The 26,094-nt window shown below is 42.2% G+C and overlaps 1 protein-coding gene across 6 annotated transcripts in view; it reads left to right on the top strand.

Moving 5' to 3' along the window:
* The window catches only part of RGS17 (regulator of G protein signaling 17), a 105,988-nt gene that overhangs the window by 56,550 nt on the left and 23,344 nt on the right, over positions 1–26,094 (top strand). Inside the window, exon 1 of one of the 6 annotated variants that reach the window (XM_061624175.1) lies at positions 15,863–15,907. The exons of the other annotated variants lie outside the window; for them this stretch is intronic. The gene's annotated coding sequence lies outside the window, so the exon portion shown is untranslated. Of the gene's footprint in view, positions 1–15,862; positions 15,908–26,094 lie in introns of those variants that run through there. 6 annotated transcript variants of the gene reach the window in all.

Genomic DNA, 26,094 nt, shown 5'->3' with positions numbered 1-26,094 from the left:
AATGGTTGCTACTCAGCTCTTCCTAAAAGAATGATCAGCTCAGGAAATCTGAGGCTGAAATTTAGTGTTTATTTTCTGTTTTTAAAATAATAATAAATTTAATTTCTTCGTCGCCTATCTGGCCAATGGCCACTCTAGGCAGCTTACAAAATTATTAAAATACAATTAATAAAATACAGTAATACAATAAAAACAATAGATCTACAACAACAATATTAAAACTGGGTAGGAGGCATTACAATTATATCGATTAACCCTCCCCGGATACCCCGAAGGCCTGCTGAAAAAGCCAGGTCTTTAAGGCTTTCCGAAATACATTTAGGGAAGAGGCATGCCGGAGATCTTGTGGGAGTTCCAAAGAGTGGGGGCCACCACTGAGAATGCCCTCTCTCTTGTACCCGCCAATCTGGCTGTTTTTGTTGGCGGGATTGAGAGAAGGCCCTGTGTGGCCAATCTTGTCGGGCGGCATAATTGGTGGCATTGAAGGTGCTCCGTGAGATAAACTGGGCCGAAACCGTATAGGGATTTAAAGGTCAATACCAACACCTTGAATTGGGCTCGGAAAACAACTGGAAGCCAGTGTAGGTCGAACAACACTGGTGTGATGTGATCTCGGCGGCGACTATTCGTAAGTAGTCGAGCGCCGCATTTTGTATCAGTTGTAATTTCCGGACTGTTTTCAAGGGTAACCCCACGTAGAGCGCATTACAGTAGTCCAAACGAGAGGTGATCAGGGCGTGTACCACCAGTGGGAGCTGATGAACAGGAAGGTAGGGTTGCAGCCTTCGTATGAGGTGTAGTTGGTACCAGGCTGCCCGGCTCACTGCTGAAATCTGAGCCTCCATGGACAGCCTGGAATCAAGCACAACCCCAAGGCTGCGGACCTGGTCCTTTAGGGGTAAACTCACCCCATTGAACTTCAGGTCAATGTCACCCAACCTTCTCTTGTCCCCCACAAGTAGTACCTCGGTTTTATCAGGGTTCAACTTCAGCTTGTTCCTTCCCATCCATCCACTCACGGATTCCAGGCAGTTGGACAAGGTCTCCACAGCCAACTCTGGTGAAGATTTAAACGAGAGATAGAGCTGAGTGTCATCCGCATATTGATGACACTGCAGCCCAAATCTCCTGATGATTGCTCCCAGCGGCTTCATATAGATGTTAAATAGCATGGGAGAGAGGATAGAGCCCTGTGGCACACCACAATTGAGAGGCCAAGGGTCTATACCTCTTCCCCCAACGCTACCTGTTGGTACCTGTTGGAGAGAAAGGAATGGAACCACTGTAATACAGTGCCTCCAATTCCCAATCCGTCCAGGCGAAGCAGAAGGATACTGTGGTCGACAGTATCAAAAGCCGCTGAGAGATCGAGGAGGACAAGAAAGGTGGATTCTCCCCTATCTAATGCCCTCCTCAAATCATCAACCAGAGCGACCAAGGCTGTTTCAGTTCCGTGACCAGTCCTGAAACCCGATTGGTATGGATCCAAATAATCCGTTTCATCCAAGTGTGCTGACAACTGGTTGGCCACCACTCGCTCAATGACCTTGCCCAGAAATGGTAGATTCGAAATTGGGCGGAAGTTATCTAACACTTGGGGATCCAAGGAGGGCTTCTTTAAGATGGGCTTTACAATAATGTTTTTAAAATAACATCAGATAATCACATGATCTTTCTATCCTGGGCACGTCCAGGATGCCTGTCACTAAAGCACATATTAATATACCGAAATTTATATGTATGTGAAGAGTTCAGTAGCATCAACAGGGCCATGTAGTCATAGAATCGTAGAATAGTTCATGGAGCTATTTGCTTGCTTTCGGTGCTCTGTAGATACTACAAATGCGTATCTCTCTGTATATAAATGCCAATGCCCAAAATTCCTTGTGCTCTAGTTCAGGGATGGGAAACCTCAGGCCTGGGAGACAGATGTAGCCCTCCCAGCCTCTTTTCCTGGCATTTGGGGCTCTTCCCAGGCCACACACTCTCCCAAGCCACACCAGCCCTGCTTTGCACCCTCCTTGATTGTTTTGGTTGGCTGGAATATATCCTCAGATAACACGTCTTACTTGTCTAGATGGAGGATAGAGAGGGGTGTGTGAGTGTGAAGAAAGTAGCCTATTGGACAAAGGTAAAATTTGCATTCATTGCTCTGCCTACTTTTATCTCTGACCCTTCCAAACACTGGCATGTGGCACCAGGAAGGTTGCCCAGAAGAGAATGTAGTCCTTGGGTTGAAAAGGGTTCCCCACCCTTGCTCTAGTGTGATCAAGAAACAGAGCCAAGATGGAGCAAGGGTGCTATCAGAGCAGAACCCTGGGGCAGAAATCTAGGATCCCATTCAGCAGAATGAACAGGCAGGTGTCAGCTCTACACTGCATCAGCAGTGTCAGGGGGGGCTGGAAATTCCTGGGTCTTTGGCAGGGAAGGAAAGGCCTTAGCCAGCAGTCAGGTTGTAAATCTGCCAGGCCTATCCGAAGCGTACTTGCCGAGTCAGAAGTCCAGAAGCGAGGTCAGTGGAGGTCCGGGATCAATTGCCAAGGAGGTCAGTCACAGAGATGCTGCAGGGAAACTAGGTCTACACAAAGCCACGCCTGACATTGCAGTCAGCAACAAGCTGCAGCCAAGGTGTGCCTTATAAAGAGCAGGATGGACAGCAGGTGTGAGCCCTTAGCGTTTGGGCCTCAAGGAGACAGGCCTGCCTCTCTTCTGCCTGACCTTCTGCTGTCTACGTTCTGCAGGTGAGGGGGGAGTATCCTGTTCACTGTCCGTGTCTGGCTGCAGGGCCTCTGCTATCCCTGGGGTGCTCTGCAGCTGAGGGGCAGAAGGAGCTGGATTCTCAGGAGGCTCCTCCGTGTCTCCTGCTGCTCCTGGGTCTGCTGCTGTTACTCCCGAGTTGTCCTCATCTGAGGAGTCCTCTGACGGGGCCATGACAGCAGGTTCCCATTGGAAGCTAAGCTCGTTTACCACCTTTGGAAGCAAGGGTGGTCCAATCATTGTCTCAGGCAGCAGGCAAAGAGAACAGCAAATTGGGACCAGCCAGGCATCCACCCAACAAGCTGGCAAGAGAAAAGAGGTCCTTTTGGTGAGGTGGCCATGACAATGCCATAGCCATTCTGCAGTTTACCATGATGACTAGAAAGGCCATTCTCAACATAGAAAACAAGTAACTTTTGTTAAAAACAATTCTAAATTTAAAACAGACTTTGTAGCCACTGCAACAGCTCACTCTCCTGGCCACCTTGTCCAGAATGCCTCATTTGGAATGACCTGCTTGGCCCCTTCTCAGAGTGAGGCAAGGCAAGGGGGGAAGTGGAAGAGGAACTGTCATTACCACTGCTAATGTGGCAGCAAAGAATAAAAAAAAAGTACAACTCTGTGATTCTGTATTTCTGTGATCTGGACACTATGCTTCTTTAAATACACATCAAGATTGCATTACCTTTTTTAGTAGTTTTGTCACTTTTAGGACTTGAATGAGCACGATTCACACAAGGAGATGAGTGATAGGGTGCATGCAAGTTTTACATGTATTAAGTCTGTCCTATCCTTTTTTTATATCAAACTGATTATATAGCCACGAGATTGGCTGTATACTATAGCAAAAATAGATTTTTCGCATTCCGCAATGTTAAATTGAAAATACCCCCTATACCACTGTCTTGTTTCCCATAAGCACATTTCAAAATGAAACATTACAAAACGTATAGTTCTGAACTCAGAAACGCTTGCTTAACAACCCTCTAAGTTTTCATGCCAATACACTCATCAGTGAGAATTGTTAGGAGATTCCTATTCCCCTGACAGAGCTCCAATGGCCAGAGTGGTTTAACAGTCAGCCCCTCTTCTGGGGATTGTAGCTCTGTGAGGGGAATAGGCCATTTCCTAGCAACTCTCAGCACCCTTCACAAACTACACTTCCCAGGATTCTTTGGGGGAAGCCATGACTGTCTAAAGTGAAATAAATATCTGGTGTGGATGTGGCCAGGGATAGCTTTGGTTTAAATTTGGGTGGGAAGCTACATGTTCCTGCTGTAGAATAAAAGGCGGGGGAAACACTGAAAACAATGATAGCGTTCAGAATGTTTTCCTTTTGGAAAGGAAAAGGGCTTTCCCTCTGCCCGGTGCCCACCCACCCAATCTCCTCCCCTTCCCCTCCCTCTCTCCTTCCCATTCCTCCCCTTCTCTCTTCTCCCCCTCACTGCCCCTCCTCCGAGTCACTTATATGTACAAGCATGATTGTACAGGAGTAAATCCCACTGAACTCAAAAAGCATGCAAATGATCAAACTTGCTTTCCTCTCCTCCTCCTCCCTCCTATCTCCTCCCTTTTGCCCTTTCCTTCCCCCTTCCTTCACCCCTCCCTCCCTCCCCATCCAATCCCCTCCCCCTCCCTCTTTCCCTCTCCTGTCCCTTCCCCTCCTCCTCCATGGTCAGTTTTATCTATTCTAAGCATGATTGCATGGGAGTACATCTCATTGAACTCAATAAGCATGCAAATGATCAGACCTGTCTTTCCCCTCCCCCTCTCTCCTCTCCTTCCCCCTCCCCTCCTTCCCCTTGCCTCTCCTTTCCTCCTCCCTTCTTCCTCCCCTCCCCTCTTCCTTCTTCCTCCTCCCCTCCTCTGATTGCAGGTGTTCCCACCACTCACCATATGCTCAGAGGCACGTTACCAAATTCTTCCAAGCTACACAGGAAGTGAACTGTGAAAGACCAACTCAAATTGTGTTTGCATCTTTACGAATTTGTAGGGCAGTACAATATCTTGGAGAGGAGGTCAAGTCTTCTGCTCCCCTGGTGCATTCACTATAGCTACCCACTTTCCCTACTTTTTAAGGTTTGATAGAAATATCTGTTGGCTATAGGTACATTCTTAAACCACAAGGGTTTTTTTTGCCTATATTCCTATTAGTGTGTGTGTGTGTGTGTATATATATATATATCAGGGAGTTGGGTTCCCTGGCATTATAGGCCCCTTCCAATTTTACTGTTCTATAATTCTATGATATATGTATGTATGTATATGTATTTACATTATTTTTGCTGCAGAAATGTGAACAATTTCAGATGGGAAAAATGAGAAACTGAGAGGACTGAAATTAACAGATCCTTCCATCCCTAGTGAATGGCAACAGTAGTGACTGGTATGGTGGAGCCGGGAAATGGAGCCACCCTCCTGACACTGCCATTGCTGCAACTTACCTGGGTGCAGGGTTTCCCACCAGGGCATCCATACAGTCCCACCGTCCTGCCCCACCCCAGCCCTATCCAGGTGAGCTGCAGTGATGCCAGTGTCCGAAGAGTGACTCCACTGCACTGCACCACCACACACACCACTGCTTCATAGTAGGGACTATGCAAGCTCTTCTGTGTGTTGTGCAAGAAGTACCCGTGCCTGTCAGCTAATAGAATTGTATTTTTACTGCTCTTTAAAAGCAAACTGGATTTATTTACATTAATACTTCTCTGGGAAACTTTTTAAGTGTGCAGTTGTTCTCAGATGTTCTTTAAAAAAGATGTTTCCTTTGGCAAGGCTCCAAAACAGCACAGCGCCCGCATGTTCACTTGTGAATATTTAGGGTTTGCACATCAGCATTCATTACTTCCCCCCCCCCAGTCTTCAGCACATTTGTAAGCTGCAGTACTTTTTGTCACCATGGATCATATATTGCTAGTTCTTCAAAATTCTTGTGAGAGTTCAGGCAACCCTATCTAGCTGCCTGCTTTAAAAATAATGTTAGCAAGTTACATTCAAGTTACATCAAGGTTGTGAAATTATGCCACTGCTGGTGATTCTTAGAATTAGGTTGGACAAAAGTATGGAAAAAGACTGTAAGGAGAAACAGATCGGATGGCCTAATAACTTTCTCTTCCATCTCTAACATTTCCAGTAGAAGAAAAAGAATGTAAGGAGAAACAGATTGGATGGCCTAATAACTTTCTCTTCCATGAATAAATATGAATAAAAAAACCCATGATCCTAAGGGCTGCTTACATTACAGTGGTACATCCGAATGATGATAAGTGGGCCAATCATGAAGTTTCAACTCACATGCTCATCTCACATGCTATGGAAACATTCCCAATGGTTTCTAACTTTTTTCACCTATGGGATTACTACTGTGTCCATACAAAAATTCAGGGTAACTCCTGTGTCCATTCAGCTCCAACAAAAATAACAATGGGAAATCTCATTATTATCCTTTATATAGCACCTTCTGTGTACTGCAAAGAACAGGTATGACAAGTCACCACTCCAAGGGTTTCATAGAATCATCGAATGGTAGAGTTGGACCTATAAGGCCATCAAGTGCAACCCCCTGCTCAATGCAGGAATCCAAATCAAAGCATTCCCGAGAGATGGCTGTCCAGCTGCCTCTTGAATGCCTCCAGTGTCGGAGAGCCCACTACCTCTCTAGGTAATTGGTTCCATTGTCGTATGGCTCTAACAGTTAGGGTGTTTTTCCAGTCAAAATCTGGCTTCCTGCAACTTGAGCCCATTATTCCGTGTCCTGCAGTCTGGGACGATCGAGAAGAGATCCTGGCCCTCCTCTGTGTGACAACCTTTCATGTACTTGAAGAGTGCTATCATATCTCCTCTCAGTCTTCTCTTCTCCAGGCTAAACATGCCCAGTTCTTTCAGTCTCTCCTCATAGGGCTTTAATTATAATCTAAAATAGACACAAGGAAGCAACAGAGAAAGAGAAGAAATGGGTAGAAAAGATAGGTAGAAATGGGAAGAATATGTTATCATTTCAATTACACATGCTTTGGTTTGGTTACCGTAAGGTAGAGACTAGGGAGGTGATCCAAAGGCTTCCTGGGAAAGGTGAGCACATCACAGGCCCAGCAGACTAATGGTGGGGACTGTGGCTGCTGCTCTGCTAGCGACTGGAATTGTGTCTGAGTGCAGGTGCAAGGGGAAGAGCTGTTCTCTGATACTGATGCTAAAATTACACAATCCATGAGGTCAACTGGACTCCAACTCCCATCACCCCCAACTGGCATGGCCAATGGTCAGGAATGACCAGAGCTGTAGTCCAATAACATCTGGAGAACAACAGTTTCCCCATATACAGACACTCAGCACAGTAGCTCAAAGGGCTGGGCTCTTCGGCTGCAATCATACACACACTTACCTAAGATGAAGTCCCATTGAATTCAATGGGAGGTTACTTCCAAATAACATGGGATTACACTGTTGGTGATTTTAAAAACTGCAACTAATGCTCAGTTCACACAGTATTGTTGGACACACCCCAATCTGCAAGTGGTGAGAGACTTCCAGGGGTTCCAGTGCTTACCCAGGCTTGGAGGGGACTCAAAGACATCATCCATACCAACCCCCTAATCCTATAACAATATTAATACCTGCATCAAAGTATGACTCAATTAAAGCTGATAGATTTTTAAGGACTTTCATGGAAGATATTTTAATATTTGTATTTCCCATATTTTGTTTGATTATGCCATGTGGATTTGATTACTTGTGCATGTCAGTTTCTAGTGAACGAGAGGCTGGAGGAGGATCCACATACTGCATTCTCCTGTGGCCAAAAATAAAATTTAAAAATGCTGATTAATAATAGGAATGGGAATCTGCAGGCCCACATCCAGATACAGGAATAGAAAAATATGTATCCAATCAGAACATTTTCATTCAATAGCCATATTTGTAGGGAACAAACCAATCTGAATTGGCCAACAGTGAGTTAAATATTTGAGACATCGTATTGCTTTAGCCTGAGGATGCACCGAAAGTTCCCACAAAGCAATTTAGGATCAGAGGGGAGCGGAGTAAAAAGGAGTCCTCAAAACTGGTGGGGTAGGAGTAAAACTATTTCCATAGATTGGGTCGGGAAGCGCTTTGTCTTGGTGGCAGCAGCAAGTTTTGTTTGATTTTGTTGCTTTTTGCTACGGCCACAAAGCCTTGGCTTGGCAACAGCAGAAAACCCGTAGAATGACCCTATTTCACAACATTGGTGGATGCCATTTTCTCCCCAGATATTCACTTGGAGTGACATTTATCCATCTAAGCTGTACTCAGAGGAGGCCCAATAAAATAAATATCTAACTTCTTTGATGTTTGCCATATTAGATTTCAGTGCAACAAGCTAAGTATGACTTAGCTGGATAAAATCCACAGTGTTATTCAAGAGTATTTGGAGACAGCAGCTGCCTGTTCATTGTCATTGTTGCCCCACGGGTACCAAGGAAAATAAAAACTTAAGAAAAGATGCTGCTGCTTATGGTAAGCCCCCCCCCAGCTCCCCAATTAATTATCCTACAAATGACTGAAATTCTCCCATTTTTGCCACCTGCAAATGTCTGGGTGTGTGTGATTTTGCAACAGCTTCCCCCCCCCAAAAATCCCTAAGCCTCCTATAAAATCTTCTACAGTCATTTTGACACCCATTTTATAAATGGAGAATAAATGATTTGCCAGAACAGTATATGTAAATTGGCATTAGAAGGCAATCATCTAATGCCCATGTCCAACTGGAGCACCCTGCCATTCTGTTGGATGGAGATGTATATTGATGTGCATGCTCCTGTTCCCAGCAGACGTTTGTAAGGCCTTTATACCATTTAGCCAGAACATTTTTAATAGCACCAGCCATCCTTAAGGCTGCATCTGTTTGACTGGCATGTTTCACATCATGCGATGTTTAGTTTTGACTTTCACTGCAGCCAACATTTGAATATCCGAATGAAGATTAAGTCTTCTGTTTACACAGGAACTGATAGTTAAATATCCACACCTTTGTTCAGTAAATTTATGACATCAATCGAAGTATGATATAGGGCATGAAAACAATTAGCTATTGAAGAGAGGCTCTGCCTCTTCTGTCATTTAAACCATGTTAATAATAGGCATTAGGCAGCATAGTACCTATTAACAGTGAAAAGCTTCTTAGTTGGCAGTGCAGACCTGGTAAAGGAAGTTAAGGACTAAATAAAAATGCAATTTTCTAAAAAGATAAACATCCCTTCTCATTAACTTTCTTCCTGCTAGAAAAAGTAAATCACTCTGCTGAATCAAGGTTCCATTATAGTGAACCTTCACAAGTAAGGAAAGATTAGTCTGAGCCTCTCTAAATGTAACAATGAACCATCTACACTTTTTTTTGAAAAGATGATGCAATTATCCTAGAGTCTGTGCCATTTCAGGATGCAGATGGGGGAACTGTGTGTTTGAATGCTCCCCCTCCTGTCAAAGACTTCTTGCCTCTGGAAGGTTTGCATGCATGGTGAAATGGTTCTAAGCCCCTTATCTGCTTATTTTCAACTTGCAGGGAGTTTGACATAAAGGCTTTTTAACTTAGAGAAAAGGCAATTAAGAGGTCACATGATAGAAGTGTATGACATTATGCATGGCATGAAGAAAGTGGACAAAGAAAGGTGTTTTTTCTCTCTCTCATAACACTAGAACTTGTGGACATCCAATGAAGATGAATGTTGGAAGATTCAGGACAGACAAAAGAAAGTACTTCTTTATGCAGTGCATAGTTAAACTGTGGAATTCATTCCCACAAGAGGCAGCAATGGCCACCAACCTGGATGGCTTTAAAAGAGGATTAGACAAATAAAGAAGGGATAAGGCTATCAAAAGCTACTAGCCATGATGGCTATGCTCTGACTCCACTGTTGGGGGCAGCCTCTGAATACTAGCTGCTGGAAACCACAGGAGGGGAGAGTGCGCTTGTGCTCGGGTCCTGCTTGCAGGCTCTCCACAAGCATCTGGTTGGCCACTGTGAGAACAGGATGCTGGACTAGATAGGCAATTGGCCTGATCCAGCAGGCTGTTCCTATGTTCTTAGTTGTACTACCCCAGAATTGTTTCACATGGTGTTGTTTTTTCAGGGATTACGCAAAGACAAATTGTTTGGTTGGTGGTGCTTACATTCAGCCTGGAATAAAGGATACATGGCTGCCTGGCATAATTTAAGGGACAGTGGAAGCCAATATGCTCCACGCCCCACTGCAGAATGTATGGAATTGCTCAATCTGCCCTCAGTTCCCTCAGAAAGCAGGTGGGAAAGCATCCAAGTACCCTGACTTGAGATATGAAAGGAACTCAGAGATATAAACAAACACTGAAGGGGTATGTCTGCAAGGAAACTTTACCTTCCCTGTCTCTTTCCTTTCACAGATCTACTTTCCACTCAAGCTCTTTCCATAAAATGAGGCAAGAAGTAATAAAATGTAGGCATGTGATTGTATGACCTGTGGGACAGTAAGAAAGTTGTAATGATCTTTGGTTTCAGCAAATAAAATATTGATTGACTGAGATTAAGAAGAAACCACATGAGATTTCAACTGCCCAATTTTTTTAACTTTGTTTATTTCAACTGACAAATTACTGTATTTGTATTAAGATTATATTGCTAGTTGTCTAATAGAAGACAACAGTCATTCTTTTTTTAAGAATCATTCTTTTTTTACCAGGCTTTGAAGCAGATTAGATCCACTTTTTTAATGGTTTGATAAGCCATATTTTCAAATGGATAGGTCCTCAAACCTTCAATTAAGACTATTGTCTCCCATCATAGTTGTTTGGTCCAGATGTTGAGAAATCTACATTCATTAGCACCATACTCAACATATACCTGGCATGTAACAAACACACAATCTCCCTGCCACCTTCATCTTCATTAAGCATGAGAATAAGCATTTTTTTTCATATTAAGAACAACTGATTCTAATTCTAATTCTATAGGCCATACAACCTATCATTCCCTCTAGCAAGAACTACATTGGTTCTTGGCTTGCATGACCCTTTAGAGATTGTCAGAGCCATCAGTTTTATTACATCTGTAACAAATGCAGCTATAGAAGTAAGTTTCACAATGACTGCTAACCTTGACATCAAAGTCTTCAGTCACACCATCTCCATCTCACCTTGGCTACAAGTCATAGATGGGGAACCTGCAATCCTCCAGATTTTGTTGGACTACAACATCCATCATCCCTGCTGGTTGAAACTCATTGGAATGGGAATCCAACACAACATCTAGAGGGCCACAGGTTCCTCCTCCATGCTCTAAGGCAGCCTTTCCCAACTAGTGTGCCTCCAGATGTTGTTGGACCACAACTCCCATCAGCCTCAGCCAGCATTGCCAATGGTCTGGAAAGATGGGGGCTGTGGTCCAACAACATCTGGAGGCACACTGGTTGGGAAAGGCTGCTCTAAGGGCTCAGCATATCTTCCTAATGTATGAAGATTAACAAGACTCCTTTTCCTTGGAGACTAGGATTTTTAACTTGTGAGCTGAGATTTGTGAAATATTTTTAAAGCTGCTAATTCCATCAGGCAGCAGAAGAGCTTGGAAAAGCATGGCGCTGGCTGGGGCTGATGGGAGATGTAGTTCAAAAAAGTAACTTTTCCAAGCTCTGATGAAGAACCTATTGCTTCATTTCCCCTGAAATTTGAAGAGCCTTGCATTTTTGTAGATAGCTGAGCCTCTCTCTGAATGTGCCCTTTGCTAATTGCATCACACCACCCACCTTGAAGCCATATGAAAGTTCAACAACTTTCTTTTCTTGTGCTAAAAAAATGTAAATGTACTGCCTTCAAGTCGATTCTGACTTATGGTGACCTTATGAGAGGAAGTGACTGGTCCAAGGTCACCCAGTGCACTTCATGGCTGTGTGGGGATTCAAACCCTGGTCTCCCAGGTTGTAGTCCAGCACCTTAACCACTACACCACACTGGCTCTCTTTCTTGTGCTACCGTGTCATAATTTGTTTGAAAACAGGAACCATAAAAATATGTCGGACAGATGCTAGAGAAACTGACTTTATTTCCACCATTTTTCCCCAATGGGAAAGATTATTGGTTGTGGGCTCCCAGCCTTCAAAGTTAAAAATAATTTTGCATCAGGCACAGTGTCAGGTGTGGAAGTGTCTTGGGCTCAGAATGGCAACAAGACAGCATTGCAACCAGGTGATCCCAGCAAGTTTCAGATTGTTCACTAAGTAGTCAGAGTCAGCAAGAATCCCTGCTGGCAAGAAACCTCTTCTTTCTGGTTTTGTAATTTGGCTCGATAGTCTGAAAACCCTTCTGACCTTATTACGCAAATATTTCTTTTTATTAAAAGGAACATTTTTCATTGTATGGGTTTAACAGCTACCTTGGAATTATTAAAAAGGCACAGTATCCATGATTTTGTCATTATTTTTACAGTGAATTTGTGAAGTGTCTGACAGCTACATACATATTTTGAAAGACCTGCAGGGTTTTTTCTTTTTTTTAAGTGTCTTGTCATCCATCCCACATTAGGAGCCAGATTTCTCCCTTTCTTTTATTTAAATGTAGCTGTCACTATTAAATTTGAGGCTGTTGCGTTATTTATACAGATGGCTTGTGTAGGCTATTTTATGATATGTAGCTGTAGAGTTGAAAGTAATTTGAAACAGGGATTGATCTTTATGGTATATATGCACTCATTCCACTTCTCTCTCTGGTAATCAGATTTTGAAGATTTTTGTATTATTTAACACAAACACAAACACACACACATACCTAAACCTCCCTGCAAAATATATTAGACCAGAGACAACAGTGGTAAAAAGAATATATTGGAAGAAATGCCTCTTTTTAACTCACTTACATTTATTTATTTATTTCATTTATATACCGCCCCATAGCCGAAACTCTCTGGGCGGTTTACAATTAAAAACAAATATAGAAATTTAAAAACACATTTTTAAAAAGCAATTTTAAAACACATGCTAAAATGCCTGAGAGAAGAGGAAAGTCTTGATCTGGCGCTGAAAAGAGAACAGTGTTGGTGCCAGGTGCACCTCGCACCACAATCATTCCATAATTTGGGGGCCACCACTGAGAAGGCCCTCTCCCTTGTTGCCAGACTCCCAGCTTCCCTCCGAGTAGGCACCCGGAGGAGGGCCTTTGATGTTGAGCGTAGTGTACGGGTGGGTTCATGTCGGGAGAGGTGTTCCATCAGGTATTGTGGTCCCAAGCTCTGTAAGGCTTTATAGGTTAAAACCAGCACCTTGAATCGAGCTCAGAAATATACAGGCAGCCAATGCAAGCAGGCCAGAATTGGTTTTATATGTTCGAACCGTCTGGTCCCTGTTACCAATCTGGCTGCTGCATTTTGCACAAGCTGCAGTTTCTGAACCGTCTTCAAAGGCAGCCCCACGTAGAGCGCATTGCAGTAATCTAACTTGGAGGTTACCAGAGCATGGACAACTGAAGCCAGGTTATCCCTGTCCAGATAGGGGCGTAGCTGGGCCACCAACCAAAGTTGGTAGAAGGCACTCCGTGCCACCGAGGCTACCTGAGCCTCAAGTGACAGAGATGGTTCTAGGAGAACCCCCAAGCTACAAACCTGCTCCTTCAGGGGGAGTGCAACCCCATCCAGGACAGGTTGGACATCCACCATCCAGTCAGAAGAACCACCCACTAGCAGCATCTCAGTCTCATCTGGATTGAGCCTCAGTTTATTAGCCCTCATCCAGTCCATTATTGCAGCCAGGCACCAGTTCAGCACATTGACAGCCTCACCTGAAGAAGATGAAAAGGAGAAATAGAGCTGCGTGTCATAAGCATACTGATGGCAACGCACTCCAAAGCTCCAGATGACCGCACCCAACGGTTTCATGTAGATGTTGAACAGCATGGGGGACAGAACTAATCCCTGCAGAACCCCATACTGGAGAGTCCAGGGTGCTGAGCAATGTTCCCCAAGCACCACCTTCTGGAGCCGACCCGCCAAGTAGGAGCGGAACCACTGCCATGCAGCCCCTCCCACTCCCAACTCAGCCAGTTGTCCCAGAAGGATACCATGGTCGATGGTATCAAAAGCCACTGAGAGATCAAGGAGAATCAACACAGTCACACTCCCCCTGTCTCTCTCCCGACAGAGGTCATCATACAGGGCAACCAAAGCTGTTTCCATGCCAAAACCAGGCCTGAAACCAGACTGAAATGGATCCAGATAATCGGTCTCATCCAAGAGTGTCTGGAGCTGACCTGCTACTAGGGTTACCAGGTCTCTGTTTTTTGGCCGGAGTCTCTGGCTTTTGGGGGGCCCTCCGGCTCTCCAGCTAGCACCCCTTAACCTCCGGACTCTCAGCTTCAATTTAAAAAAAATTAAGTTTCTAGGTGGTCTGGTTCCCGAGATATACACCAAAACGTCAGCCCCCCCGACTGTTTAATCTATTTAACTGATACGACGCTGAAGTTGGTTCCTAGTTCCCAGTTCCTTATTTGCTTGAAAGTTCAAAACACTAACAAAGAAGAAGAGTTGACAGCTACAGCAACTCAAACCAAACTTAACATGTCTCTGAACCCCAAAATATATGTTGGGGTACCCTGTATGATATATCACTGTGATCGGGGGACTCTCCCCGTCAAGAATAACAATACATTTATGCAATCAAAATCATCAGGCTTCTGATATCATAAATACATAATGATGTCATAAAATCATAAAAAATAAGTAACTGGGGGTGCCTACCCCAAACTCTGCTCTGGGACAGGACAAATCATATACCCCAGGAAAGGGGAGGGTGTCCTCTATGAGATGCCACTGTGTTCCGCCTGGCCCAGAGCTTCTGCTGGGCACAGGGCATGGAAGAGGGCATCTATGCAGACAGAAAGAGTAGAGAATCTTCTTACTCATTTCTCAGACCTCTTTCTGAAGTGAAGGGTCAAATCTGTAAAGACATTTGGAGCAGCCACATTAAAAGATAAGGGCAGGGCATTCCAGGCAGGGGGTTGCCAACCCTGTTTGGATATGGATGTCTTTGCAGAGGATCCCTAGTCAAGCTTTACCAACAGCACAATTCAAACTATGTCTACTCAGAAGTAAGTCCTATTGAGTTCTATGGGGGCTTAGTCCCTTAGTACATGTGTTTTGAATTGCAGCCTTCAGGGGCATCCATCTTTACTCCCAAATGCTCCCATCTAACATCTCCACAACGCTAGGCTCCTTTCTTCCTACAGTGGCCTTTTGGTGACTGGCCTGGCCTGAAGGCACTTAAACCCTTCTTGCCAAAAGCAAGTAGGCTAGATTAAATGTTCCCTACCCAGGCGCCATCTTTTGGCTAAAATGTCTAGCTTAATTTTCAGTCAGATTTTTTTTTAATTGTACACTCCAAGCAACTGTGATTGATGCTTAATGTATCATGCTTAATGACATCACTCAGGCCCACCCCATGACATCACTTGGGCCCACCCCATGACATCACTCGGGCCTGCCCCTAAAATCTCAGGTTTTGAGATGCTTCTGACCTGGCAACCCTACCTGCCACCACTTGTTCAATGACCTCGCCCAGGAATAGAACATTTGCTACCGGCCTATAGTTATTAACATTTTCTGGGTCTAGGGAGGATCTCTTAAGGAGTGGTCTCAATACCACCTCTTTCAGGCAGCCAGGGACCACCCGCTCTCACAGAAAGGCATTAATCACTTCCCTGGCCCAGCCGGCTGTTTCATCCCTACTAGCGTAAAAACTATTGCCTGTCTTCAGCCTCACTTGGATTAAAGAAATCACAGTTTCACACTCAAAAAACTAAGCAGCAGGTCTGCAAAACTTGTGACCCATCAAGCTGAACAACACCCACCATTTACATATGGCAACCCACCAGGGGTTCATTTCTACCTCCTAGCTACCCAAGGCTTTAGTAGGTAGCATCATCTGTTTGTGTCTCATTGAGCGAATCTCCAAGAAACAGTGAAGCAGATTCATTAATCAGAACATTTCTGTTTTGGCAATTTAGATGTGAAGAACCTTTTCAACCACCATTTTGGGAGGCTTTGGGAGTCTAATCATATATTTTGTGCTTCTTAAGAGCTAGTCTTAAAAGATCCAGGTGATTCTGATCTTTAACCAAGGGGTCGGCTGGAAGCTTAGCAATCCTGCTCTCTGATCTAAAGGTATTTAGTTGTTTTTTCCTCTGGTGTTTAATTATTGGCCTTACCAGTTGCATTTACAATCACGGGAGCACATTTTTCAGGAGATTGCAGTCTCCAGCTGCTGCTCATCTTCCAGCAGCATTTGCTGCTAATTCCTCCCAAAGTCCCAAAACCTGTGCCTTCGTGAGAATGTCTCAGATCCTCCCCTGAGAGGAGCACACCAGTGTTCGAGAATTTTAAAACAATCCCTGCAGTGAAAGAAATCATTGCCATAGAGCAACCTTTGCCAACCTTATGTCCTCCAGATTTTTTGGATGACAGCCCCCATTGTCCCAGCCAGCACAGAGCACAAATCTGCATATAATTTACATTAGCTAATTTCTACAATTAAGTACACATTGATTAGCAATTATGTAAATTAAATAGAAATACAGTACATCTCCCCATAGCATGCAAGACCAGGTGATCTGTGTGGCTGCTCAGCCTACTATCCAGTTGTTCCTCACTGATGGGCAACTTCAAGGCCTCTGCTGTCCCTTTTGCTTGTTGTGTCTTTAAAACAGTCTTGGAGCAGACATCAATTAGAGGACGCCTTCAAACAGAAGACTGTTCTTTGATAGCCCTTCAAATAGAAGACTGTCCTCTGTAAACTAGGGCACATGGTTACCCTACCCAGTTGGCAGGCAATTGTGGGCTGAGCATGATGAGCTAGCTGCAATCCCTCCATTAATCCCCAGGGATACACCTGGATTGCATCAAAAGAAGCTACCAGGTGTCTAACAGCCCTGTTAGAAGACCAAGACTGAAATGCTCTAACTTCCCCTTTTTCTGTGGCCTTTTCAGTAAAGTTATGAATGCAGGTTTCTCCTTTTGCATCACTTACATTGCTGTGTGAGGCAAAATTTTATGTTCTGTCCCAAAGCATCTCCAAAAAGATACTCTGCTACAAACTACTCAGGATGTAAAATGGAGGGAAGAAAGGAATCCTCAGAGTCCTTTTGGCTTTTTTCTTTGGACACCCCTCCTACCAATATATTACTATATTTCCCTCCCTTGCCAAATGATTTGGCAAGGTAAGATTCCATAGTATCTTAAGCGTCAAGATGTATTATGTGAAATTAAGATAAATTCACCTCAAGACATGAAAAACTGCAGACATCTGCAGGAACGGTAAACAGTAGCAGAGTTCCAAGAGTAAAGGTTGTGAATCCATTCACAGGTGTTTATTGAGCAAGTAGAGTACCAAATATGAATGTGACATGTCCACATGCACACAATAATCCTGGGAACTGTTGTTTACCCCTCAAAAAGCTACAGTTCCCAGGATTTTTGGGGGGAGGCCATGCACTTTTAATGTGCTTTGAATGTATAATGTGGATGTGACCTACATTTCATTTTACTTTCTTTTATCCAGAAGAATGTCGTTAAACCAAAGTCTGTGAGACAGATACAACAATGATACTACTTCCCTATTTTTTTTTAAAAAAGGTCTTCCATTCCTAGAAACTGTCAGCATGTATTTTGTCAGAACAGACCATCGAGATATAATCTGTCAATTCCTATGAGCTTTTATAGATTGCCCTCACCTGATGGGATGACACATTTGTATGCTCTCTGCTTAGGTCAGGAATTATGCAAAAAACATATAGACAAAAAATGACCACTTGTGTATATGTAAGTGATGTTTTCTCAGGCATGAAGCAGGACTGTTACGTACAGAGCTGACTTGGGTTTCCTTTCAGTTGAACATCTATCAGCAGCTTGGGTGTGGTATTGACAGGATTCAACTCACCTCTCCTATCAAATATTTACTCTTCAAACATACAATGATTGCATCTGATACTCTGTTTTCAGGGAGCTCTTTTGAAATGGCAAAGTCAGGCTCACTGAAAATAATGAATATATTAAATCTCTTTGGTCTGATGGGAACTGTTGAATTTTGACCTTATGTCTTCATAGGCATATTGCAAGATAGTTTGTAGGAAGTTTGCTGTTTTAGTGAGGTTGTTATGTTTGCTTGGTTAGAGTGAGGACCAAAAATACCTGGCTCTTTTAAGACTAGCCATTAAGGAATGTTAAATATTTTATTAGGAAATCCAGCTAGCTAGAAATTTTCACCTTTATGAGCAGAGTAATCGGCAGCAGTTAGCAGATAATAACACTGAACTTCTTTGCATTGTCTGAAGACACATGATGTCATCACCTTGCTGAAACTAAAGAGGGCAGGGCCTAGTAGAAATCTGCCTGGGAACACTATGTACACTGCCTTGAGTTCTACAGAAGAGAGATGGGATATAAAATGAAATAAATGAATAAACTTTATGCAGTGAAAAGCATCATCTCCTGGTTTTTTACAGATTTTTTTTCTGGTCAACTGGCAACAAACTTGCTTTTCTAAAATTCTCAAAATAACATTCCACATTGATGAACAGGGCCAGCTCATCCATTAGATAGAGTGAGGCAGCCGCCTCGTTAAGCAAATTTTGAGTGTTATGCAAATTGTTACTATTTAATTTCGTTGTTATATTTTTACCACTATGGTGTCAAACAAGTAGTTGTGGGGTTTTCTGTCTCAAGTATCAAATTAACTTGAATGGCCTTGGATATTGTGCACTTGACTGGAGGGTGTGTGTGTGAGTTCCAGTGCTGCTGCACCTTAGGCAGGGATATCTTGGGCCTATCCTGCTGGTGAAACTCTATAAATACAAAGTAACATGGATAATTTCAGGTTAGAGAAGTTGGAATTTAGGCCAAGGACCAAAATAAAAATTAAGCTTTTAATTTTTAATCTCTAATTTTTAGGATTTTGATTATGTCTATATGGAATGTACTTGTGTTTGGTTGTAAGTCTCCCAGAGTGGCAGATTAACCTCTGCCAGATGGGCGTCCAACAAATCTCATTCATAAATAAATAAATAAATAAAACACTTGTATTGAGTTTCTGGGGACACATCTGGAAGTTCTAACTTTAGTGACTGAGCACAACTCATTGGCCCAGTTCACATATCATGGCAAACCATTTGCAATTGTTTACTGGTCTCCTCTGCTTGTCTGGTCTCCTCTGCATGCCTGGAATAAAAGATGTTAGACTGACAGGCACGCGGGAGAGAGCTTTTTCAGCTGTGGCCCCCAAGCTTGGGAATATCCTACCCCAAGAAGTCTGCTCTGCACCCTCCCTGTTGGTTTTCCAGAGACTTCTGAAAATGATCTTGTTCCAGAGAGCCTTTGGGAGGGACTGAAGGTAGAGCCTGACACTGATTTTATGCCTTCTACGTTAAATTTTACCTTTGTAGTCCCTTTAGTACCACTCCCTATATATATGTATATATGTGTGTGTGTATATATATATATTGTATTTTATGTGTTTTAATTGTATTTTATGTATTTTAATTTATTTTAATGTTTTTGTGATTTTACTGTTTACAATTTTATTATGTACATGTTTGGTTTTATTTTTGTAAGCCGCCCTGAGTGCCCTATTATAGGGTAGAAGGGCAGGATAGAAATATTTTAAAATAAATAAAATAAAAAATAAAATACTGTGAATGCAGACAAACCTTGACTTTGTTTGGAGTGAAGAAACCATGATCCCCTGTTTGAGCATAATGATAAGCAGGGATTGTGGCTTGTTGCTCCCACTGTCTAGAGGAGAGGATTGAGGAGGGAGCCTTCTGCTCATTCACAGTAACCCTCTAACTATGGTTTACTGTGACATGTAAACACTGACAATGCTTTGATAATGGAATTATCAAAAATTCTCATCCATTCGCTACAGTGGAGGATGAAAGATGATTTATACGCTCACAGAATAATTTCCTGCTTGCAGAGGGTTTACCTTCCAACTATGTATCATTTCAAATCAGGTTAAAATGTCAGTTATATGAGGAATAAATGTCTGGGAGTTTTAAACAGAACTCAAGCACTATCTCTGGACTCCAAAGAATTAAGCAAGTTTTCCAAGACTATCTCCTTGCTTAAATATCAAGAAGATACCAAATCCCTCAATTAACAAGCAGCCTCACTCTTTCTTAAGACAGAAGGCAAAGAAGATACAACAGCCTGTTTAAATTTGACAGAATATAAATATTCATCCATATGGAGGCTCTACTTATGTGCTTAAGGATGCTTTTGTAGGGCATTTATATCATGTCTCCTTGCTCCCTCTCCCTTTCTCCGCATTTTCATTTTGTTCCTTCACAGAACTGTATTTGTACCTGTCACTCTTCATTTTTGTTTCTCCTGTAATGTTTATTCACACAGAGATTCATTCCACAATTAGTATTTCCAGATGTTTTGGGATTCCAAAGTGCCCTCTCCAAAGAATGTGTTACATCTCCACTGGTGCACTTGATGTTCCAGTTTAAATGATTCAGCTTGCAATTAGTCAGTACAAACATTATGGACAGCCATTCACCCATATTTACATGGCCAAAGTCACATACCTAAATGGCACATAGCCACTTTTGGTGGAGCAAAGATGAAACTACAGTTTTCATCAATAGCATGGCAGTGGGTAAACAGCTCATAGAGCACTAATCACGATTGTCTAAAAATGACATTATGCACTCATTGGTTCCCAGTCATAAACATTTGGCCTAGTGTATATGCCTGTGGTATGTCAGCAGTACTGGTATGACAGTTGCTTTGATGTGGCATGGGGAATCCGCATTCAGTTTTATTCTGGATAAGGAACTATTCAAACAGATGCCACACATGTGGTTCCCCTGGCTGGATTTTCACATACAATGCACAGCTTTGCACATATAAGTTCCAGCTGTTGGATGAGAAAACAAGTATAGTGCCAAGCAGATGATTAACGCTGTCTGTTTTCTCCAGGACAAATCACCTGTTTCCCCCAAAACAGGCATATATATAATGTTCTCTTCTAAAAGAAAGTGCATGTGATTTATATTTTTATACACCTTCCCTATGTTGTATTAAAGTTTAGTATGTATTCTTTAAATACCCTAGGGGAAATGCATTCACTCAGGGAAAATCAATAGTTAGGAGTAGGACTTAAAACTCTATCCTAGGGCACAAGAGCTTTCCATACATTTTTGAAAGGATCTGCTTGCAAAGCAAACTCAGTGCTTCCCACTGCTGCTCTTTCTTCTGTCCTGACCCTTACATGTTTAATTGGTGCCAGGACTTGTTCCTGGCTCCTAGTTGCCACTGTTCACTATCACTATTATGTTTTATGCACCTGTATGTGCATGTACACACACATTAAAAAATGGCCAGCAATGAAAATAGCATGGTTCAGCTGAAGAGAGATTGGGGGGGAGGGTATAAGCAGTGGATAATGGTTATATATCTACAAATATTTTAATGCCTATTATATGCATTAAATAAGATGTGTCCAAATTTGAAACAATGATACATGAAGAACTTCTACATTTTCTACTTTCATTCCTTCCATTGCAATAGATTGGCATTCCCTAAACACTTCCGCCAGCATATCTGCCTATAAATTACATCTATTTAATGGTATTATGATACAAATAGCATTTGGGTTACAGTATGCATGCTCTTGCATGCTAAGTATATATTTGCTGTTATAGGCAGAGCTTGGAAAAGTTACTTTTTTGAACTACAACTCCCATCAGCCCCAGCCAGCATGGCCACTGGATTGGGCTGATGGGACTTGGAGTTCAAAAAAGTAACTTTTCCAAGCTCTGGTTATAGGATCCTGGAAATAACTGGCCACTCCTGTAAATTATAGACCAGTAAGCTTAATGTCTGTCCTGGAAAAACTGGTGGAAAATATTATTAAAGATAAAATAACCAAGCATATAGAAAAGTGAGCCTTGCTGAAGCAGAGCCAGCATGGTTTCTGCAAGTGTAAGTCTTGTCTCGCCAACCTATTAGAGTTCTTTGGGAGTGTCAATAAGCATATAGACTGAGGTGATCCAGTTGACATAGTGTGCTTGGACTTTCAAAAAGCTTTTGACAAAGTATCTCACCAAAGACTCCTGAGTAAACTTAGCAGACATGGAATAAGAGGAGAGGTCCTCTTGTGGATCCTCAATTGGTTTACATAGCTGGAAGCAGAGAGTAGGAATAAATGGACACTTCTCCCAATGGAGGGCTGTAGGAAGTGGAGTTCCCCAAGGACTGGTATTGGAACCTGTGCTTTTTTAATTGTTCACAAATGATCTAGAGTTAGGGTTGAGCAGTGAGGTGGCCAAGTTTGCTGATGATACTAAATTGTTCAGAGTTGTTAAAACAAAAAGGGATTGCAAAGAGCTCCAAAGGACCTCTCCAAATTTAGTGTATGGGCAGTAAAATTGCAAATGCAATTCAATATAAACAAGTGTCAAGTTATGCATATTTGAGCAAAAAATCTTAATTTCACATATAAGCTCATGGAGTCTGAACCAGCAGTGACTGACCAGGGTCAGTGGATAGCTCGATGGAGATGTTGACCCAGTGTGCAGCAGCTGTGAAAAAGGCAAATTCCATGCTAGGGATCATTCGGAAAAGAATTGAAAATGAAACTGCTGATATTATAATGCTGTTATACAAATCTATGGTGTGACTGCATTTGAAATACTTTGTACAATTCTGGTTCCTCACCTTAAAAAAGATATTGTAGAGTTGGAAATGTTCAAAAAATGGGCAACCAAGATGATCAAGGAGATGGAGCGACTCCCCTATGAGGAAAGGTTGTTGTATTTGAGGCTTTTTAATTTAGAGAAAAGACGAGTAAGACGTGAAATGACAGAAGTGTATAAAATTATGCATGGTATGGGGAAAGTGGATAGACAGAAGTTTTTCTCCCTCTCTCATAACATTAGAACTCATGGACATCCAATGAAGCTGAATGATGGAAGATTCAGGACCGATACATGTTTCTTCACGTTCTGCATGGTTAAACCATGGAACTCACTCCCAGAGGAGACAGTGATAGCCACCAACTTGGAGGGCTTTAAAAGAGGATTAGACAAATTCATGGAGAATAAGGCTATCAAGGGCTACTAGTCATTATGGCTATGCTCTGCCTCCACAATCAGAGGCAGTATGCTTCTGAATACCAGTTGCTGGAAACCACAGGAGGGAAGATTGCTCTTGTGCTCAGGTCCTGCTTGCGGGTTTCCCATGGGCAACTGGTTAACCACTGTGAGAACAGGATGCTTGACTAGGTGGGCCATTGGCCTGATCCAGAAGGCTCTTCTTATGTTCTTATGTTTTTATAGGAATGGCCTTTTTGCTTATCATCCTGAACACACTCACCCTGAAATCAGCTGCACATCAAGAAGTCCGTTTAATCTAATATTAATCGGGGTGGGCATTTATTCATAGGTACTTCATTATCATAATCACCACGACCTTTTTGTCCCACCTTTCCCCAAGCAACTCAGGGTATTTGTGAAAAAGTACTATACATGATGATCCCTCCCACCGCACCCCGTTTTATCTTCACAACAACCTCAAAGGTTGTTAAAGTAACTTAAAAGTCTCTTGAGATCTGTTGGCCCAAAGTTACCAGTGAGATTCATGGCTGAGCAGTATCTCTGCCTATCACACTGGTTTATGATGTTCAACATTTCAAAAATGTTTACTCCCAAAGCAGTCACCTTATATCTGTTTCCCCATTTTTGGAGTCTTCAGAAAGATAACTGGTGCAAATAACACACAGAGAGAGAGTTCTGCTTCTCCAGTCAAATGATCATTACTGCGGCATTACTGAATCACTTGCTGAATCGCTGTTGCTGACCAAAGTCCAATGACATAACAGTGTTCTTATAGTGCCTATAAGGAATGAATGTGCTTGGAGGAGACACATGTGGAAAAATGGAATTCTAGCACACTTAGTTCAATTCTTAGCACACCATTAGTGCTACAAAAGTGTCAGTAATCCTGGGAACATATTCTGTTTTCCAGTGGTGAGATTATAACCCTGCTCAGTTTCTTGAAGATACTGAGTGCACATTAATGAATATTAGGGCTGAGCCAAACCAGTGGGCTTGAGTATCATACCCCTCAAGTAATCCTTGCTCCTTAATATTAAAAGAGTACCCTTCAAATGGTATCTTCATGTTCAGGATTTTTTTCAGGGCCACTCAAAAGGCACAAAAATGTTCACCAATGGATTTTAGGATTCATTCATTTTGGGGACTCTGTAAGTCCCACTGAACTTAATGAGACATACGGGATTTCACTATAAATTAAGCACCGTGAGCAGAAGCCATAATTTTGATCACAAACTTCTTAATCCCCATTCAGAAGGCTTATAGTGTTGTCTAAAATGATGGTTTCTGTTTCTAATGAACAGTTCAGATGACCCATTTGCCATGAGCATAGATTACTGTGAGCAAGGGGGGAAATGACCAGCTACAATCGTAGAAAATTTCACTAACCTTACTGAAACTCATTATGTTTCTGTCAGAGTCTTCAGGTGGTTCTCCTGAGTAGGAAGATCCAGAAATTACTTCAAAATTTTGCTTTAAGTAAAATTGCATGGATCCTCTAGTCCCAGGTATTACCAACTTTATCCTCTGTATGGAGAATTTCTTCACCAGCCCTTGACTCCAGCAAGACCCCAGTGCTGCTTAGAACCAGATGGCAACCACAGAATAATTTGACTCAACAACTTACATTGTGGGTTCCAGGTAGGGCTGTGAGCAGCCCCACAGAAAAAAAAATAGTCTTGCCAAAACTCATTTTGTTTTCCTCAGAAATCATCAGATAAACAGAAACTATCCAAAATTCCATTTTCCCCTAGTGGCAACTATAAATCAATTCAATGTATAACTACTGTTTTGTTGTGAATTATATACCTATTAGAAACTTTAAGGATAGTCATAGAAACCTAACAAACAGATTTGGGAGTAAATATTATTTAAAAGCAAATATTATTTTTGTAGGAGGAAAAAAGCTCTATTGCTTTTCACTAAGATTATATAGATTATATATTGCATATTGCATATTGAAATACGTATTGTTCTCAGCAACTAGTAATTAGAAAACAAACATACTTTTATTGAAAGTATGCTTGAAGAGATTACTAGCCAAAGTGCCATTTATCACAGTGGTACATACTGAACTCACAGCCAAGGAATCCTTGCACTTTAATATTAAAAAAGAAAGGATCCCTGAGGCTAGATGCATATGTTTATTCATTTAAGTTGATGTATAGCTTGGATTAACTCTCAGGATGATGTCATCAATCATTATAAGACAAACTCCCAGTATTGCTAGAGTATACTATTGTACATATTTTACACCCTCTTACATTGTGAATAATATGATTTCTTCAAGATATATGCTAAACATTAATGACTCCAGCTGAAACAGATGTTGCATAGGTCCAGAGTGCATAGAAGTGACATTATCTAGGGGCATGAAGCAGTTTCTAAATAGTGTTTCTCACTCATCTGTTCTTAATATACATACATGCCATACCGCCATGCCTGTCTATAAATACAAATCAGGCAGCTGAGAAGGTAAAGAGTTGGACAACAGGAGCTCAACAAAAGGGCACCAATCAGTCCAAATTCAAATTTTCAAATCCGACCAAGGCAGCATCAGCACCTTACATTTCAAGCAGTATTATACCACTTTAAACTGCCATGGCTTCCCCCAAAGAATCCTGGATACTGTGGTTTGTTAAGGGTGCTGAGAGTTGTTAGGAGACCCCTATCCACCTCACAGAGCTACAGTTTCCTGGGAAGAGGGATTGCTTGTTAAACCACTCTGGGAATTGTAGCTGTGTGAGAGGAACAGGGGTCTCCTAACAACTCTCTGTTCACCAACTCTCCTTAATAAACTACAGTTCCCAGGGTTGTTTGGAGGAAGCCGTGGCTGTTTATAGTGGTATAAGAGTGTGTTAAATGTAAGGTGCAGTTGTGACCTATGTAATTTCATGAAGGAAGCATGGGGGCCAAAATTACAAGTTTCTAAGCTTGGGTGCTAAATGCCGATAACACTGTGGAAGAGGAGACATCCAATGGTAAGCAGCATTGCTAAATCTGAGCTGCTAGGAGATATTGCAAGAAATGCCTCACTCGTAATTTACAAGGAGATGACAATAAAGGCTTAAAACTAATGGTTGGCCTTAAGGTATGACAATATGGAACATCTTAACTTCCTTTTCTTTTAGCATATAAGTAGGGATGAGCCAAATATTACAACATATGGATTCAATTTCTTGTTGGGACCTAATTGCTATAACAATAAAGATTACAAAAGTTACAATTTGACATGTT

Source organism: Rhineura floridana, chromosome 4 (genome assembly GCF_030035675.1).
Source record: "Rhineura floridana isolate rRhiFlo1 chromosome 4, rRhiFlo1.hap2, whole genome shotgun sequence".
NCBI classification, from domain to species: domain Eukaryota; kingdom Metazoa; phylum Chordata; class Lepidosauria; order Squamata; family Rhineuridae; genus Rhineura; species Rhineura floridana.
The sequence above is the reverse complement of the archived record's forward strand: the minus strand, read 5'-3'. Positions and strand labels throughout refer to the sequence as shown.